The sequence below is a fragment of the Balearica regulorum genome, chromosome 3, assembly GCF_011004875.1.
Source record: "Balearica regulorum gibbericeps isolate bBalReg1 chromosome 3, bBalReg1.pri, whole genome shotgun sequence".
Classification (NCBI taxonomy): domain Eukaryota; kingdom Metazoa; phylum Chordata; class Aves; order Gruiformes; family Gruidae; genus Balearica; species Balearica regulorum.
In genome coordinates this window covers 123,787,773-123,807,138 of record NC_046186.1, presented here as the reverse complement: position 1 = coordinate 123,807,138, position 19,366 = coordinate 123,787,773, and the positions used below count along the sequence as shown (strand labels likewise).

Here is a 19,366-nt window from a genome sequence, read left to right as displayed (position 1 = left end):
GCCAGGGCAGGAAGAAGAAGATGGCAAAACGTCTTTGCCAGCCAGATGATCTAACTTCCCCCTCACAGAGTACTATATAGAAATAGTATGTCAGGAATCCATAGATTTAACAGCAGTTACTGCACTTTGTTCTTACACAGGACCAAGGTGCCTACAATGGTTTCAAAGCATTGGGTTGGCCTTTCCCCAGGAATCCTGCTCTCAGCTGGTTTCAAAATGTTCTTACATCTAAGCACACAGTCAATTGTTTTCGTGATTTGAAGGCCTTTGCTTCACACAATATATGTTGTAATGTAAGCTTCTCACGTACGTCCACATCCCTTAGGACTGATTCTGATCTGAAAGCTGCCTTGGCCTGCTCTGGCCCTGCCAACGTCCAACATGCAGGCCAAATGCAAGCTACAGATGCTGTATTTTACAGACAGTTTATGCCAAATTACAGTCCTAAGGTTCAAATGGAGAATAGAGAAAAAAAATTTTTTTAACTAGAATGATTAAGACAGACACTGTTCCAATTTAAATTCTATACCTTGTACAGGAGGATGGGCATGTAGAAAACAATGTTTTCTAGGTTTTTAGTTGAATAGATCTTTTTAAGATGATGCTGGCTGCTTTGACATAAGGTCGCACTGCCTGTGTCAAGAAATTTTCATTTTTAAAGCTCAGCGTGAAATGTCTGAAATTCATTGGTCAATTTTTTTTTTCCTTGGAAATTTCTGGACAAGTGCTGTCATTTCTTTCTTGAAAGAAGTTCCCACCCTCTTTGAATCCCTGTGAAAGGGTGACCACCACAGCAGAATAGCATGAGATAGCACTGCTCTATAAAGGTAGAGACATACAAATGTAGATATAGATATGCGGAGATACGTTATGCACTGAGGAAATGGTGAGGTTTGATGCTCACCATCAGCAGCTGCTAAAATTCTTACCATAAACTTGTGTTAGGAACACTGACAGTTCTGATGTATAATTCACACCACATGAATCTAGTTGAATAGTTCTCTATGGTCAGACCTACTTGCAGCAAAATCACGTTTAAACTTTTTATGTATATTCCCAAAACAAGACAAGCCTTTCACTTTTTTTTTTCCAACGAGAACTTCCAAAGCGTGCTGTAGCTAAGGTGGATTTTTTACAGGGAGAGATACTTTGAGATGAAAAGCTGCTCTCCTACAGCAGCCTCTGGCCTCCATTGGAGATCTCCAAATACTCCACAATTGGCATAAAGAACTCCTTACTGGGCTGTTGCTTTAATTAACTAAACTCCTCCATACATAAAATTTTACATGGTTGTATGTATTTTACCCTATATTCATCTTTCACTATATATTCACAACAGTCACAAACAAACCTGAATTCAGTGGAGAAGCCTGATGATAACTACACGGTGAACATGATCCTTCTAACCCACATTGTGCCTTTTATTTCACATAAGCAAAGCGCGTTCTCCAAAACGTATTTTTCAAAGTGCAGATTTGTCAGTGAGGGACAGTCTTTCCTGTGCCCACACCAAGTGAAGTCACTTGTGGTGTAAGATTTTAGCTGCAGTCACATTCTTTATTTTGACTCTTCCCCAGATAACTTTCTAATAGCAGGTGACGCACGGGTCAGTCACCGCTTATGGTCACAAAGTCCCAGCTAAGGGGCTTTTCAGCACTTCCGTGGAGCTTTGATTCTTAACTGGCACATCTACACGAGCTGCATAGAAATGTAGTCACTGGGTGCCTTTATGCGTTCTTAGATTATGCTAAACAAAACAGGGATCAGAAATGTAAGAAAAGAAAAGATTCTTTTCTATTTCACTACAGACTTCAAAGGCAGTCGATGCAATGTGTCCAGAAAAATATAAAAATACATTCTCAATGAAAGAAATAGGATAAGCACAAGTTATCATCAAGAAATGTCAGTAGAAAATGACGTAGTATGAGCTATAATAACTGTACTCCATCTCTAAAACCAAAGAAAGCATCAAATTCAGTGCTTTCAATACTCAAAATTGAATTTCAAAGGGTTTTGTTTGGTTGGTTTTCTTGTGCCTTTCTTCTGTACAAGATGACAACTAATCACAGAATTCCAGTAAGTTCAGGAAAAGCTTATAAAAATTACTAATCATAAAAATCTAAGAAAAATGTTTCAGCAGTTCACAGTTTTTCCTTTTTTTTCCACAGGCTTCAGAACTGCCTGATTTTATGAAAGATATCAAAACACTGCATCAATAGCTATCAAAATTGTTCCTACTGAAATAATTTTTAAATTGCTTTCCAAAATTGTAGGCTAGAGGTAAAAGACTAAGCAAACTCCAAACAAACAAGCAAGCAAACTTTAGTGCATCACCTATAATCTAAGCCACTAAAGAACAGTTTCCCTACACGCATCATTTGTTCCTCCGAAGAGCAGTGGCTATTGCCACCCTATTCTCATTTTTTTGTTTGAAGACGATCTCTACTTGCATGAAGGAGACAATGCTGAAACGTTCTTAAAATGCAAAGTATCTTCTTTTTTATAAAAAAAAAGTAAGTTCATAAGACTACAACATTCCAACATGTCATTTGATTATAAAATAAAACCACCCATTAGCAGGAGGTTTTCTGGGGGCTTTCTTCTTGTGCTCACTTGAGCAAATTCCAAGCACTCCCTGTTAGACTCATGAACCCGTGGGGCACTTTGGTTATTTTCTATCCAGTTATCTTCATTCTTTTGCACTGATGAACTGCAAATCCTACATGAATGCCTAAGTTGCTTTGGCTGTCTCTGATGGGCTGCGTTGCAACTGAAATCAAACAGAGGGCCAGATATCCTCTGGCAGTTTTCACTTGACTGCAATTAGACAGACATTTTTCATCGCTGGGTGGGCAGTGGCCAACCAGCTGCTGGGTACAGAGTAACAGTGATTGACATAAGAATCTCTTATTATTCTTGTAAAAAACATTCTGGGAAAAAAACAAATAAGGGCTCTGAATTGCAATTATTTCTGATGTCTGCCCAAAGACAACACAGAGACATAATCTGCTTTATTTTTGCTCCTTTCCTTCAAAATAACAGCAAGGATCTCCTTATCTTGAAAAGCGATCGCTTCTCTTTGGAAAGGATTGAAATCCAATGCACCTTTCCAGATGGCAAAGTTTTTTATAAGACTCAAAAAAGAAAGATGAGGGAAAGGTTTTAAAAATCATTAAACCTTGAAAGCTTCTCAAACTTTCTTGTTTACTTCAGTTGGGTATTTTGAGAGACAACCATCAAGTAATCGTGCAGGCCAGAACTGAAGACTGGATTGTAATATTACATCAAACATTCATACAGAGAGTTGGACAGATTTGCCTATACATTATTTTTGTTTAAAAAGCAGCAGACCCCAGATCACATTTTCCATAGAGATTTCATCATCATTCGGACTGCACTTCTGATTGTTGAATGGCCAATGCCTACCTGGTTACTCTGTAAATGAGTATATTTGTGTAAACGAGTATATTTTTATACTTTGTAAAATATGCCTAAAAATTACAAACCAGCAAAAACAGATTGCAGAGTATTACTTAATATGATGGAAAACAGAGTCCTCTAGTGGTCTCTGATTGCCATAATATTTAAAGCAGTCAACAATTTAGGGAGGAAAGTGAATGATCTCAAGTGTGACCTCACAAGAAGCGAATCTTAGTGCAAAGCTAATGACAGTCAGGGGAAATTGCCCCCATGGATGTCCATGGTACTCTCCAGAGTTTTCTACACTTAATCTGCAGAAAAGTCTTCAAATGTTGCCAGCCATTACATGTATGTTAAAAAGAACTTAGGTGGCTCTTATGGAGAAAGCATTTCTCAACCACACATGTGATGCTATAGTACTGTACTTGAACTGTGCTGATATAACAAGCACCTATTATATACATATATTATGAACTGTATAAACATATACGTGAACCGTGCTGATGAAACAAGCACAATATATACATATTCTCTTTGGAATCAGTAACAGGACGAAAAAAGCATAAGTTATTTGAAAATTTGACTGGGTTTCACAGTGTATTGGCAGTGGTAGTCAGTCTTTTATGAATGAAGGACAGAGTCAAAGAAGCATCATGGTACTCGAGAAAGGGCTTTATGTTTGACTTGAGAAAATAAGCTCGCAGAGGAAATATGTAAAATAGAATGAAATGGTCCAAGTGACAGGCTCAGAGACAAACTTTGCGGGTCAGGATTAATATCAACTGGGAGAAACCTCATGTGTTTGAGTCAGAGGGAAGAGTACTGCAGAACTGGGGACAGGAAATTGTAACAAAGAAAATTTATTTATATGTGTGGATGGAAACTGAAGGCTGTACCAGAGCAGGATCAGAAATACAGAAGAGGCCGAGGAGGGAAAGAAGTGAAAAAAACCCAATTTATGTAAACTTCCCAAGAAAACCAAGGGGAGGATGAGGAAGCTTTGCCAAAGTATGTACTAAAGGAGCTACTGAAAACACACCAGGAGAGTGAGGAAAAAAAATGGGATACTAGTGAGAGTAAGCAAGACACAGGGTACAGGCGTGCTGGCAGTGAGACCTCTTGCCGCTGCGTCAAGTTGACAAGATTATAGGTCTTCACAAAAAAAGAACATAAAGAATTTGGCACAGCAGATAGGTGAAATAAGTATGTATGTATTGGTGTCAGTTCTGCAGCTGTTTTTATTCAAATCAAGAATTCATTTCTATATACAAAAAGCATAAAATGAGTATTCCTGCATCCACCTTGTAGGAATCCTAAATAATATCTCATGATTGCAATAAATTCATAAAATGAAGTTTTGTAAAATAATCAACTCCCCTGTAGATATTAAAATTTCTTAGCAGTATAAATAAATATGCAATTCCTAAATTATACAATGTATATCCTGGCATCTGCTTTATACACTCCTAGATCTTAAGCAATCCTTTGGCAAAGGTACATAAACAGCCATAAAAATCTGGCAAATGGCAGTTTCTAAGAAAGATTTGTGTGGTCTTCGTACCAGACAGTTCCCAGCACTGTCATTAGAGGCTTATCTCGGGAAAGCACTTGGAAAAATCTGTTGTCTCTTTAAAGAAAAACCTCATCAGTCAGAGCTATAGGGGTCATCTGTCATGACCATCAGCTTCCCTCTCTTTCCAGCATACCTCTGCAGAATTAAAGCATAAAAAAGATGAGTTCCGTATGCAAAAATTCAAGGGTCAAACATCACCTGGCTATATTTCTAGATGGCATCTTCAAATCCCTACCCCTACATCTGATTTTTCTTCTCAGGGCTGGCATGGCTTTTATCAGCTTTACCACTTGTAGTTCATACTCCTATCAAAAAAGTATTGCTGAACTTAGTGACAGACACAAAATAAAGTTTGAAAAGATTCTATCTTTCATAGAGCAGGGGAAATTATTTCCTTTGAACACGCTGTCAGCCTCAGACAGGGTAATGGATTAGTGCAGAGTGCTCAAACCAGCATTTTGTTTCCTATTCTGACATGGGCAGAAAGATTGCAAAACACTGAAAACTGCTGTATCTGAATCAATGCAGAACTGCAAACTGAAAAAGCCTGTGGAGATACAACTTGGGAGGTAATTTAAGACAGCAGTGTCAAACAGGAAAAGATGTACAATAACCTAGGACAAAAAATATTAGGAAAAAGATTAACCCACCAACTCACAAATGCAGGAATGTAAATTCAGTTTCATGAGGGCAGCTGTCCCTTACTGTTTCTGCATTAGGTGCGACCACCAGAGTGCCAAACACAGACTCCTTTGCCTTCTAAATGGGAAAGGAGTTTGCATTTGGAAGTACAAAATTCTGACCGCTGTTGTGTTGTCACTACCATCATCACCACAAACTCCCAGAGGGACCACAGTAGTCTGAATTGTGATTAGTCCTGCAGACTGAATAAGAGAATTATTTTTTGCAATGGTAAGACACAGTTTTCAGTGCAGCTTTGCAGAGAATAGCCTCTGCTTTTTAGGCAAGGGTATCAAAGCAGAGGGCAGAGAATAAACTCTTTATTGACTGGTCTATTAGGACTTCATTCAAAGAGTGAGAGAGGCTTTTTATGGACTCTAAGTCCAGTGGGGATGATGGAGATCACAGAATCACAGAATGGTTAGGTTGGCAGGGACCTCTGGAGGTCATCTTCTCCAACCCCGCTGCTCAAGCAGGGCCACCTAGAGCACGTTGCCCAAATGATGAGTAAAACTTTCTCATGGCTAGCAAAATCGCTACAATTTCAACCAGACACTGTTCACATTGGAAAGAAGCCTTGATCAGTAATAGTCCTAATTTTTAGTAATAGTAATACCTGTGCTGAACTTAATTTTCAGGAAAAAAGGTGATCAAGAATCCAAAGATGGGACATCCTCTACAATCCTGCAGAGTTTCTGTGCCAGAGTCACTCAATATACATAACTAGCCAGGAAGAGAGATCCTTCTGATTTTGGTAGCTGAAGAAATGTCCCTAGCAATTGCTACAGAAAAATGCTCCTCTGCTGAAGAAAGCGAGGGCTCAGCAGCCTCTGGCATCACCAGTCATAAGGTCTGCTGTGATTCATTGCAGGATCCTGACCCAGCAAGGACAGCACTGGGCAATGGTGTACCACCTGAGGTCCTTCCCATGGAGCCAGGCATGGGGATCTCTTTTGTCTCCTTGCTCTTCAAAAGGCATTTGACAAGGTATGGTGCTTGAGGATGGATCGATACACAACAATGCATAACAGTGCATTGATCAAACACAGCTCTTGACCTCCTCTCCAGTGCACTAACGTTGCTATTTTTCGAGTGACTGGCTGAAGCAAGGGCCTAGAAAAATAAATTGTTCTTGTATTCCATTAAAGAACAAGTTTGTGAAAAGAAACTAGATTTGATGAGTTACCTATTTTGAACTAGTCAGATCTCCACACCAGACTGACAGCCACATTTCTACCCACATTTCTAATGACAGGAGACAGTTTATGATGTTCAGTTCTGCTGCTGCTTTCTTACGGACAAGTCACACCGCCCCTTCCAACCATTAGCACACATTCCCATCTTCTGAGTGGAGTCAAGAAGGACAATAGGATCTTAGATAAAGCATGTGGCCCTCTCAGAGTAAGAAAAATAACAGATTTCTAGTTGTGATGCTCTGAAGTGGTATGACTGGAAATGTCAAGTGCATTTTACTCTGCTCATCATACTGATGGCTATGAAAAAACAAATACGCTCAGTGGTCTATCATATCCAATTGCTGTTTGTATTTGCCTTATCCAAACGTGATTATTTTACATCCAGAGTTTCTACAACTTCAGCTCCTAGTTGTGTAATCGCCTGCCTCTTGCTGGAAGTACAGAAAAGGTTTTTCTCTCTCCCCCAGCAATTCAAACAACAACCTTTGTCTCACCTGGTTTTCCCTTTTGAACATTCAGTTCCTATCTCCCATAAATTCAGTCTGCCTCTGCACTCAATAGAGGCAGAAGGGGTGAGATCTCTCAGTCTCTGGAGAAGCTGTCCAGCTAGCCTCCTGGAGGCAAGGCTATTAACATAAAAACAACAGGTGATTATTTTAGTACGAAGAACAGATGTATATGGGTTTAAAACCTAACAACTGCCTGGCCAGAGTGAGATAGCAGCTGATAATTGTCACTCAAAGACACCAGTTTCTCAGTCATGGTGGATTCTCAAAACACAGCTAGCAACAGTTTCATTAATACATTTAAAGATAATGCTCCAAGTCGTACAGCAATTTTTGAACGCAGATGTCTAAAACTGAATGCTTAGCTCTTGACTGAGGCAGCCACATGTCTTTTCACAAATACTAAGCAGCCACAAGGTGACAGACAGAAGGTGCTTGAGCTCAGCACTGTTTGGAAAAAAAGCAAATCAGAATGCTTTTATAGATATTCCTTTAAAAAACTTCTGAGGACAGAGAAGTATCAATGTATACACGAAGCTGGCCTGAACAGAGCGTGTTTACTCCACCCTTCCTATCTATCATTTCTTGTGGTAAATGAGACTGTCCTGTTTTGCTTTATTCAGCACGGTCCCTGAAATATCCAGGACACTGGATTTGATGACACACACCCTCCCCACCCCCCCCCACCCCCCCCAGGTCCTTCCCAATCCCATATTCCAAATCACTTTGAGGAAGGCAATGTGTCCTTCCATGTGCTTATGAGGTCCTCTCATAGTCTTAATTGAGACTGTGGGCATAATCCAAATGCAAGTCATAATCATAACAATTTAATTAGAATTATTAAATCCAAAGAGCCAGAAGCACTTAATTAAATAAGCAGCTTGGTTTCTAAGCACAGAGACATGCTTCAGATCACTGCAGTCATAAAGTTCTCACTGTGCAAAATTATGAGTTGTTGTTTGATAATAATCAATGGAACAGACTATTGAATAAATACCTTCTGACTTGTTTTCCAAGCCATCATATTGGTCCCAGTAGCTTGCAAGACAGATATAAATAACAATGGAATTGTGTTCCTGCAGTCTCGCTGTGATTGGTATCTAAATAACCACTGACATGACCAGACAAAAAGAGAAAGAAGGGTAGTTTGTCAAATCTTACAGATAATTGTCACTATAACCTCTATACAGGGCCATAATTGCCAGGATTATTGTCCATATCACTTGTGTTCATCGCACGGCTTTTTTATTTGAAGTTCACCACAGCTTCCAGTCAGTTTGGAGAAATAGATGGATGTGTACTGGATGGATGTGTCCCACAGAGACTCCATTACTTGACAGGGCCAAGGACCGAAAATATTTAAAATTTACATTTACAAGTTAGTACTAAAGATGACAGATGTTAGGAATCCAAAACATATTATATATAGGGCATCACAAATCTCTTACAGATCTGATTCAAATTATTGGCTTTGCTTTGGGTTGCTGTGGGAATAGTCTCATGGTCCTTTGTAATCTTAAAACTGTATTCCTCTTGTCCAGTCCTCCCATCAAGTCAATGGAAAGTCTTTCCAAGTTCTTGTGTGGGTTTTGGATCACACATCCACAATTAATGTGCAACTAAAAATAAACAAATTCACAAAATAACACGTTCTTGCTGTGGCAAGTATCGTCCATAGCCAATTTCTACTAACGTACCTGCAGAAGCAATCTTTGATAGTTGTGTGGGAAGTTATTCCTGAGTACGTGTCTGTCTCTCAGCAGTGCCTGGCTCCCACAAAGCTCATGGGACTCCCTCTTGCTCCGCGAGTGCGAGGCAGTTCACCAGCCGTGCCGGGACCATGAGCTCATGCTGTGAGCCTGCCAGATCTTGCCCTTGAGTGCTCCTGTCCCCTTGAGAGTCTACCGTCCTATGAGTGCATACTGCCCTGTGCATTCTTATTTAAAGCACTTATCAGCTTGTGCTTTAAATTAGGTGAGGGTATCCATCCCTCCCCTGAGGCAAAACTGTTCACGTTCATCTCCAGTAAAACCAGAACTTGCTTCCTATGGCTGGACTAATTTTGAACTCTCCAGAAATGTGAAAATGACACAGAGCAAAACTGTCACCTGTCCTGAGAGGAAGTCCTCCAAATGATACATCCTTTTCTCTGGCTTCCTGATAGCAAAGATGGCCACGAGCAGTTGGCACTAACCTGGAGCATAAGTACTGGTGAGAACCAAAATAAAATCTCCTTGCATGGCACGTGATGTAGGCCACAGTTTCAGGGATAAGTTTCTCCTGCCACAGGACTGCAAATGCAGTGATGCCGCCATGGGCTCTGATGGCAGCAGTAAGGCAGATGTGGATGTAAGCGTGACAGGTACATTCCCCACTCTCTGGCCTCCAATACAACCAGTAGAGGAATCAGGAAAATATTTAAGGGGTGCATTAGAAATCAAACATGTTCAGTATATTTGGAATGAACAAACAGGGTCATGAGACACTGAATTTCCGTTTGCTCCTCCCTTGTCCCACAGCTTCCTTTCTGCCTTTACTTATTTTGTGCCTCTCTCGTGATACGCACTGCCCGAAATGCATCATATACAATGTGACATCCATGGATATACATACACACATACATAGAAAACCCACGCAAACCCAACAAAAACTCAGAAGGAAGTATTCCTCGAGCCTCATTCCCAGCTATTTTACCTGCGAGCAGCAGATGGCAGCCCCACTGCCATTCCTCCTCCCCTCTCCGCCGAGCTCCGGCAGCACTTTCTCACGCTTCAGCCGTGCAACATGAGCAAATAATCCTGCCCTTTCCCACCTCTCCTGGGTTTTTGGTATTGTCCATCACTGCAGGTAATAGCCAGGTAAACTCAGCCTGCCCAGTGAAGTCTGCTGTGGTCCGACTAGAGCTTTCCACCCTCGTCCCAAGCATAATGCCAGTGACAGTACCCGAGTTTCGTAAACTCACCGCTCACAGTGAAATGTAAATGCCTCGTGGATGGACGTGCACTGGAACACCTACTTCCTCGGCCAAAGAAAGAGTGGGCAGAGGAAGACAGTTTACACTCCCAGTAGAAAAAGCTGTTTACAATGAGATTTAGCCTAAACCCAGTGCTTTCAAGTAGTGCACAGCTTCAGGTTCACTCATTTTGAATTTAACTATATGATTTGTCAGCAGTAGGCAGCCCTTGCCTTGTAGAAACTTTGAACTCTGGTCTTTGTTGTCAATCTGCATTGTTCTCTTCCTTTGAAAGAAGAAATGTCCTGTATGATATGTCTTAGTCTGGTAATATTTTTTGAGCAATGTTTTCCTGCAAAATAAATAAGCAATTTTCTGCATATCTCATCCTGAGCCCTTCCCAGCGTTTCTCATTGTACAGTCACTTACACAAGCACAGAATACAAAGGAGAATAAAAGGTTTTGCTGTTTCTTCATACAAATGAAGAGGTGAATACAGGGACTATGCCTGGCAGAGAGAAGCAAATCCTCTTCCTTGGAATTAAGACCCACATTTTGTTACCTGCATCATGCCCTGCTTCTGCCAGGTGCCTATTCAGGCAAACTTTGTCCAACTCAGATCAAATTCAGAAAGAAGCAAAAAAAATTTAATCTTTTCCCTGCAGTTACTGTAATATTTTCCAGTATAGTTATGATTCCTCTGTGGGTTTTTCAAAAGAGAACAACAGACTCATTAGGAAAACTCAGCTGCAACTTTCTCTCTTGACTGGTTGCCTCGTGTTGTGAGGCTCATGGCAAGTAAAGCCTCCATGCCAAAGCACAGGAAGTTTTCCTCTTTCCTTAGCACCATAACCAGAAAAAAAGAAAAAATATCCGAGAGCAACAATATTTATTTTCTACAGTCCATTAGTAGCCCAGAAGCAATTCAAGCATGTTACTGGAAACTGAACCCAGCTAATTAAAAATAATGTTCCAAAGCTACACCGACGTCTTTTGCATCTGGAGCTGGCTTCTGCAAATAAACATACGCAAAACCAAGGACAAATCACAATAAATCTAAGAAGACAGGTACAAGCAAATTGGTCTGTGGAAGTGACATGTCTCTCTGCTTAAATGTCTACTGCAAATCCCAAGGAGACATGGTAGGATTTAATCTAATTGGGTTTGCCACTTCCCTGCAGCTTAATGTGAGAATAACTGCAATTATATATGACTGTACTTAGCTCAGTACCAAAAATCCATTTATTAGGCTATTAGAATCTATAGAAACCAGGGGTTTGAGATCATTTGGATGTGCTGGTTACATACTTGGCCTGCTAGTTGTTTTGTGGTTACAGTTTCCAAATTGCTACTGATGAGGTGGTAGTAGAAAAGCAGATGCAGTTAAGCATTTCAATGGATGGCTTAGAAAGGTTTTCTTCTCGCTTCAGAATCTGTAATGGCACCTTATATGTTGGCTCGGTGCTCTGCAAATCTCATAACATTCAGCAGGAGACTGGGAAACCAAGAGGTTGCTGAGGTTCAGAAATCTGTTCATCATAAAGCAAAGCACCTTTGCATGTGTGGGGCCCCACAGAGTTGGCACAGCACGGCATAGAGATGGGAAAAGAATTATGTTTAAGGCCAGCCTTATGGGGCAAGAGAGGGAAGAGCCTCTAGTCTTCTAGTTTTGCAGCATTTGAGAGGGTGCAATTAGCAAGAAACGCAAGAAAAGCCGTTGGGCCATTCCAAAAAAATGTGGTATTGCCACTCTCCCACCTGTTCAGTTTGCAAGCAGAGCAGATGACTGGTACACTCAGCGTGGAGCACAGCACGATGAAGCTGCAAAGCCCTGTCCTTTAAGATTTTGCTGCTCGCTCAACCATAATAAAACTCTTCTTGCCAAACAGATGTTTTTAAATGAAGCAGTAAACTCTCACCATTTCATTTTTCTAAATCGTGGTGATTGCTAGAATAAAGGTGGATTTTCCTGGAAGTCTGGATAACTTCACCTATAGCCACGGTCCTCCAATGTTCACATAGTGGGGGCAAAAAAATTAACAAATGGTTCCTTCAGCTCACCCATGCTACAGTGAATGCCCGACTGCGGGGAAAGATTCGGGGCTGTTTGTGACCTGTCAGACAGCACCATTCAAGATGTATTGGGGCCATATTCAACTTGTAGATTTGTTTTAGGAAACCAGATTTAAAATATGTGAACCTTACATTCAGACCTGGGATTATGAAGGCTTGATTTTGCTCCCAACAAACTGAGTGGCAATGTACCATTGAGATAGCTGGCGTGAATGCAGGCTTTACGTGCCCCATCCAGTCTAACTTTACTGATAGCTGAGATGTTGATAACCTTGCATAATAGTCTGGGTTACACGTAATTTTAAAGAGATTTCTCTTTCAGCGGCTCAACTCTGATCCAAACACACAACTATTGCACATTAACATAATTCCACCAAACTCTGCCTGAGTCAGACACCCCACCAATTACCTGCAAGCTGAAATTCAAATATTAGTTAATGTCCCTGTCCAACTGCTGCAAAATACCATGGTGAAAATCTTCTCTGGGAAATGGAATAAATTTAAACATAGTTATGGGCATTTTTTTTTTTTTTAAAAGAACACAAACCAGAGGATTACTTGGCAAAATCATTATCCTCATTGCTCACACTGCAGCACCACAAACATGAGTGGCAACCGCTCACCAAAGGTGGAGGAGGCAGCCTGAACCAGTCTGGTTTTCTTCTGCCTTCTATCCCCAGGATTGCTTAAAAAGGTTATAATTAACATAATTACTCTGAATCCTGTCTAAAATGAATCCACAGTTCACATTATCAGCTGTCAGGCCTGGCTCCCAGTTTTGAAGTCACTTTCCTCTGAGGAAAATGCATCAGGCGAAGTAGAAACGCTCCCAAATTAGGCCAACGGGCTGCTGAGGGCCAGGTGCCACGTAGCTCTGTGGGTGGGTGGGCAATGCAGGAGGAAACATCCAGATCTTGCTCTGTATTCCCACTCTCCTGTAGAGAAGCTAGTAAAATCCTACTGGGAAATATAGTCTCTTGTTCTTTATGCTTTTGCAGGGACCAGAGTACAATGGTGAGGTCTTACCTCTCCCCTGGCTCACAACCAAACAGCGAAGAGGTACACACAAATGCCTTTCTTCTGCGGTAGCACAGTCCCTGGGATTCCCTAATAGAAACCCCAACTTCAACCTGAAGGTGGTAGCTACAGCTATCCTAGCACTGGGCAAAAAATATTTTTGAGAATACTCACCTTTATCAGCCTAAGCCAAGGGCCAGTAAAATACTATGCCTTCTGAGGCATCTATTTAATCAAAAGTTATGTTTACCATACTCATATCAGAGACACTTAAACTAGTAGGAGAGGGGTGACAAGTATTTCCTCTGAAACCCTTTAAATTGTAACTCAAATGGGGATATACTAAAATACTTCTGACTTCTAGCAAGACACATCGTGTACCATTACATTTGGAGACACAGAAATTATCAGGATGGGATCTCGAATGGCTGTAGTATATCACACTACAGTGAATTCACTGCACTACACATCCTGATGCCACATGACAAAGTGTGACAGCTGATCTGTGTTGCTTATGAGAGATTGTCGAGGTGTGCTGAATATTTTCTAAGCTGCTATCAGAAAACATATGTTTCCAAGGGGTAACGATACAGTGGGTCTGAATAACTCATAAAAATTATGAATGAAGTGTTTTCACCTTCATTTGACCTTTGTTACTTCTCCAGCAGACAGAGCTAAATGTGTAGCACACCAGAATGCATCTGAAGAAGAGACAGATGATAATAAGAAGCTGTTAAGAGATGCTCACTCCACTGGCTCTATTAGTTCAGCTTGCTTGCACAGAAAGAATTTCCCTGCACGTGTGAACCTGAGTATAGATCAATAAAGGGAAATATCCAGGTCGATCCTTTCTCAGCCTGAGCTCCTCCAAGCAAGATGCCTTGTTGAAGGCTGAAGACAGAGGTTACACGCAAGAAGCCATGCAGAAAACGTGGTGCTGTTCTCCCTGCACAGTGCATCTCCAGGACCAGCTGGGAGCGCTCACTCCACCTTTCACTGCAGTCACATTAGAGAGGTATCTGGATGCCTTCACTCTCCACCTGCATTTTCCTGTCTCCCACCCCTACAGCCAAGGTATGTTGGGCTACTCACCTTCTGCAGAAAGGTCACAGATCATAAGAGATCTTTCGCGCATATAAAAATACGACCGCTTGTCATATTTTTCAAACATCGAAAGGAGAGCAACATTTTTCAAATGTCAACAGGAGAGCAATACCTGTGCACCCTTAGACACACGTATGGGGCATAAAATATAGAAGAAGAGACTTTGGTCAACCAAAACAAAGAATCTTCTGTCCATAGGAAAGTAACACACAGATTGGACGAATACCTGGCAGGAATGGTTTAAATGCAATCAGCCTGTCGTACGGTAGGAGTGCTGCCTCAGTTTAAGGCTTTATAACCTGTCTACCCCACTCCTCACTTCTGGCAATTCTTTATTTCCTATTGTCACCTGTGGGTATTGAGTTTACACCACACCCTGTCTGCAGGATTCGGGCAGTTGGGAATGCTTGGTGGTCGGTCCAAGAGCGCTTGCCAGCTTTGAGAGCCATCTATCCCTTTCCCTTTGATGCTATCTGGGTCAGATACTCAACTGATTTAACTATCAGTTTGTCCCAGATAAAGCTCTTGAAGCTATTTTCACTCCTGTAAATCTAAGACCAACCAGAGACCAGCTGGGAGTTACCTCCAGTGGTCACTGGGATTCACAGGTTTGATGTGCCCAAGATTTTCTCTTATCTTTGACATTAAGGCCTAGGGTGCCTTTCAGGGCATAGATTTTCTGAGGCATTTAGCAGCCTCCTTGTGTTATTCTGCATCACCTACCTCATTCTCATGCCAAGCCCTCAGGCATGATAGGCATGAAGAGTGTGCAGCATTTTGTCACTGAGAAAGCAGGTTTCCACATGCTCTGCTAAACAATCTCAACAGATGCTACTAAGAAGGCTGAAAAGTGATTTTCACAAAGCTATAAATTTCCTCACAGTCCAGACTGTAGTCTCCAGACAGAGCCAGAGCTATGCACAAACCCATGAAAAGGACTCTGGTCCACATTGGGAGGTCTCAGAGGAACTCAGGTGGGAATTATGTTTAGGGAGCTGGGGGGTACACAAACCAGGTGCCCAGGCTGACCCTGGAAACAGGACTGAGTGTGGTGGAAGGGCTGAGCAATGGTTACTACCGAGTACAAGCGCTCTTGAAGGGCACAGTCAGACATATATCACGGCCACTCAGGGACACCCATCTCCCTCTGCTTTCTCCCTCCCAGGTGGCTTGTTCTTTAATGTCTTGAAGCAGCAGGGAGGAGGTAGGAAACAGCATCAATGACACCTATCAACTAATTGAAGCTATGCACAGGAGTCTGAACACTAAATATGCTGCATAGGTGCTAAGCCACTGCAGATGATAAAAAGGCACAAGGTAAAAAGGAAGGCAATTGCAAACGGGTATGAATTAGCATCAAACACAAAGGAAGTTGTAATGAGAGCAGGAGCGTGAGGAGTGACAATTCAGCATGGGAAAGATAAAGATGGAACAAGAATGGGATCAAGAGAGAGAGCAGAGAAAGGATGGGGAGGAAGAAAGATTTGAAATGGAAACGATGAAAATGGAATATGATTTCCAGAGGGAAAGAATAAGGGTGAATGAGGGTCCTACTGGGTCAGCCCATGCATATTTAGTCAGTTATAATAAGGTAAAATTGCTTCCTCATTACAAGGAAGGGAATGATGTTGATATGTTTTTGCAGTCTTTTAAAAAACTGTACAGAACTTATAATTGGTGAGAGGAGGCATGGGCAGCACAGTTCAGACCTTGCTCAATGGGAAAACCCTAGAGGCCTATGCCAAGCTGGTTGATAATGACTGCCGTGACTATCAAATTGTGCAGGGAGCTTTTCTGAGAAGGTATGAGGTTGACCCCAGAGACCTGCAGGGTTACACTTAGGTCTCCAAGGAAAGGATCTGATAACTCCTTTCCTGAATTGGCTGTAGAAATGACAAGTTTATTTAACAGGTGGATAGAAGGTGAAAAGACATATGTATCTGTTTCTTTTTTCTCCCTTTTTTTTTTTTTTTTAAATGATGAAATTATCTTGAGGAGCAGCTTCTAGAAGATGTTCTGAAGGATTTGGAAGCCTGCTAGACAGAAAATCCTTCTATTAAAATTTTCAGCCTATTAATCAGAGCAATTTTTTTACATGTGTCCACAAAATAATGAGAAAAAGTAATGGGAATCCTACCTATTTCCACAAACACTTGCCCTTTCTTTCAGAAACAAACAGGAATAGACAACAAAGTACACAATTGCCAAAATCTTACAAGCCACACTCTATTACTTCAAGAACATAATAACAAATCTTGTTACATATGCAGAAAGTGCAGATACGGCAGAGAGTGTGAACGAGAAGATCAGTTATCGTGCTTACTTCAGCACTATACAAGCACACTGTAAAAAAGTTTTACAAAAGCAAGTTCAGATACAGTTTCTTAAAAGACTCTCAGAGGAAGCACTGACACCAGGCTGTGTTTCCAGAAGGTGGGCTGGTTTGTTCCTCCTGGAAAGCATTACCCAAGATGCATCTATATTCCAGCTTGGATTACCATTTCAAACAAAGCAGAAGGTACTGAAAGGTGACTGGCTAGAATATGAGACATGTTATCCTCTGCTTTCTGAAATATTTACGAGTTGTAATGAGTCTGTAAAATGCAACGTTGACTCAGCTACTGCATTCCTAAATTCCTTCCAGACTCTTGACTGAATCACCTCTATGCCTGGCAATGTCATGCTGCTTCCTCTAACACTTTCCTCCAGCACCTTCCCCTGCAACGCCTCGGATAGCACCCCTCCTTGTTAACCAGCACAGCAGTCCTGAGGCGACTGCTTCCCGCTAGGCTCTGTAGCCAAGGCTGAAACGAAGAAATTTGTTGTGTCTTCAATGTAGTTGTCTTTAACTTCTGCTTTTTCACTACCGATTGTTTTCCTTTCTCTTTTTAACTCATCCATTTTCCCATTTGCTTCCTATTTCTAAACACTCTTAACAGAATATCCATTTTACTTTTTACTTACCTCTGACGGTTCCATCTTCTAATTGATATCAGCTCCTGAGCTGGCTCCTAATTGACCATTTATCCCTTGCTGAACAGCTATAAGCTTCACAACATGTCTTAACTAAAAGAAATTTGCTTATATACTTTGTTAAGCTTAAACCAGTTCACAGAACACGGGCAGGGAAAGCACGTGGTGTTCAAGATTTAAAGCTAGGTTCAGATGCTCTTGTGGTTTGGGTGTTCGCATTAGAGCTCAGTGGAACAAATATAGGGTTATTTTAATCTTCTCTAACTGCACGAGTTTCAAATTTTAATTGACTTCTTCCCTCCTGAACTCATCTCATAAAGCGTGTTAGGTATATCTGCTGAGTAAATAGAAGACAATAATATGTTTAAATGTCTATCTAGAGAGTTTCTTCCACCCAGAGCTGAAAATCGATACAGCTCAAAGAGAAATCTTTTGTTAATATAACTTTTTCTTTCAGCGTGTTTCTAACATGTTTAATATTTTTCAGTGTTATTTTGCTGGCACTGAAAGCCCAAGCCGTGTCAGCAGATCCCTGAACTGGGACTCCAGAGATGTGTATTCTACTCTTGGAGCCATTTTTAACATCTTGGACAAAGTAACTACAGCTCTCCAGGCCCTTGTATTCATTCCCAGCCGTTCCCTTTTGGGCCTTGTTTCTGTAAAGATGTATGCATGTATTTGATGGTATAAACTATGAAGGTATTTAGTGAACTACATGACTGTGAGCAGTCCAGTAACTTAAAGTTACTATTAAATCCAGTGTTCAAGTCTTTCTAAGATACAGGTTTGGACTGTTGCACTCTTAGGTCGTGCTGAATCAGGCTAATTTGTCTATAGAATTCGATGCTCCCAAAATCAACCCGGCCTCTACTTGTAACACCCCAAAGAAGCCAGAGGATTTTGCAGACTGGAATGCAAAAAATGCCAGCAAAATGAGCCGGCTGTGCCTCATTTTAGGAGCATTTAGGAGAATTTGGGAGTCCCATGAGCCCTTAGCAACAGGCACCTGAGCATGAGCTTTCAAAATCTCCATGGGCAGCAGAGCTGGTTTTCTTTAGCACAGCAGGGACAGTGGCCTTTGTGGCACTCTTTTCTAACCTCAAAGTCAGATTCCAGCCTTGGGGTTGGGTGAGGGGGGAAGCTTCAGGTGAATTGCATCAATCCCTGGGCTCTTACAAATAGCCTGAATTTGCCCCTCTGGACTGAACACTGTCAGGCTGAAAATATATGTTTGAAAAACACTCTCCATTTCCCCACCAAATCATCCTCTAAATAACGTGTGGTCCAAAATGGCCCTGATCTTACATCAGGAATAGATGCTATGGTGCAACAGTGACAACAACAAAGAGAGGGGAATTGGTTAAGTACTTTGGGGGTTAAAATCTGTGCCCTGAACAGTAAATTTTATGGCCAAAAGTGAGTCTTCTATAGTCTCATTTATTATTGCAAAAATGATTGGAACTGGGGACCATGACACTATTACCTGTTACTGCAGATTTATTGAAAATTAGCAATTCCATTTATATCTATGAGATTTCAGGGATTATTCTGTTATAGACTAGAAAACTGATAGATTTATAACTCTGGCAAATCTAGTTGTACCAACTAATAGAGCAAGTGAGAAAATTTAGAGGTTTATACTCCTAAAGGAGTTAACCTTTGGATAAAGAAACATTTTTCAAGTCGCATCTGAGAAATTATTGGATCCATAAATTCTCGCTGCCATAGCATGAAAAATATTCATTTCCTGGGTTTTATGTTTTTGTTCAAGAAAGATACAGAAAGCAGAAGTTAATACAAAAAATTTCACTCCATTCAGAGTCCTGCTGTAATTGCTACCATACCTTTGTTAACCTTTTGGCATATATTG

At 41.1% G+C, this 19,366-nt stretch overlaps 1 long non-coding RNA gene across 1 annotated transcript in view; it reads right to left on the bottom strand.

Moving 5' to 3' along the window:
* LOC142601190 (uncharacterized) overlaps positions 1-19,366 on the bottom strand; it is a 195,457-nt gene that overhangs the window by 140,618 nt on the left and 35,473 nt on the right. The window lies entirely within an intron of this gene.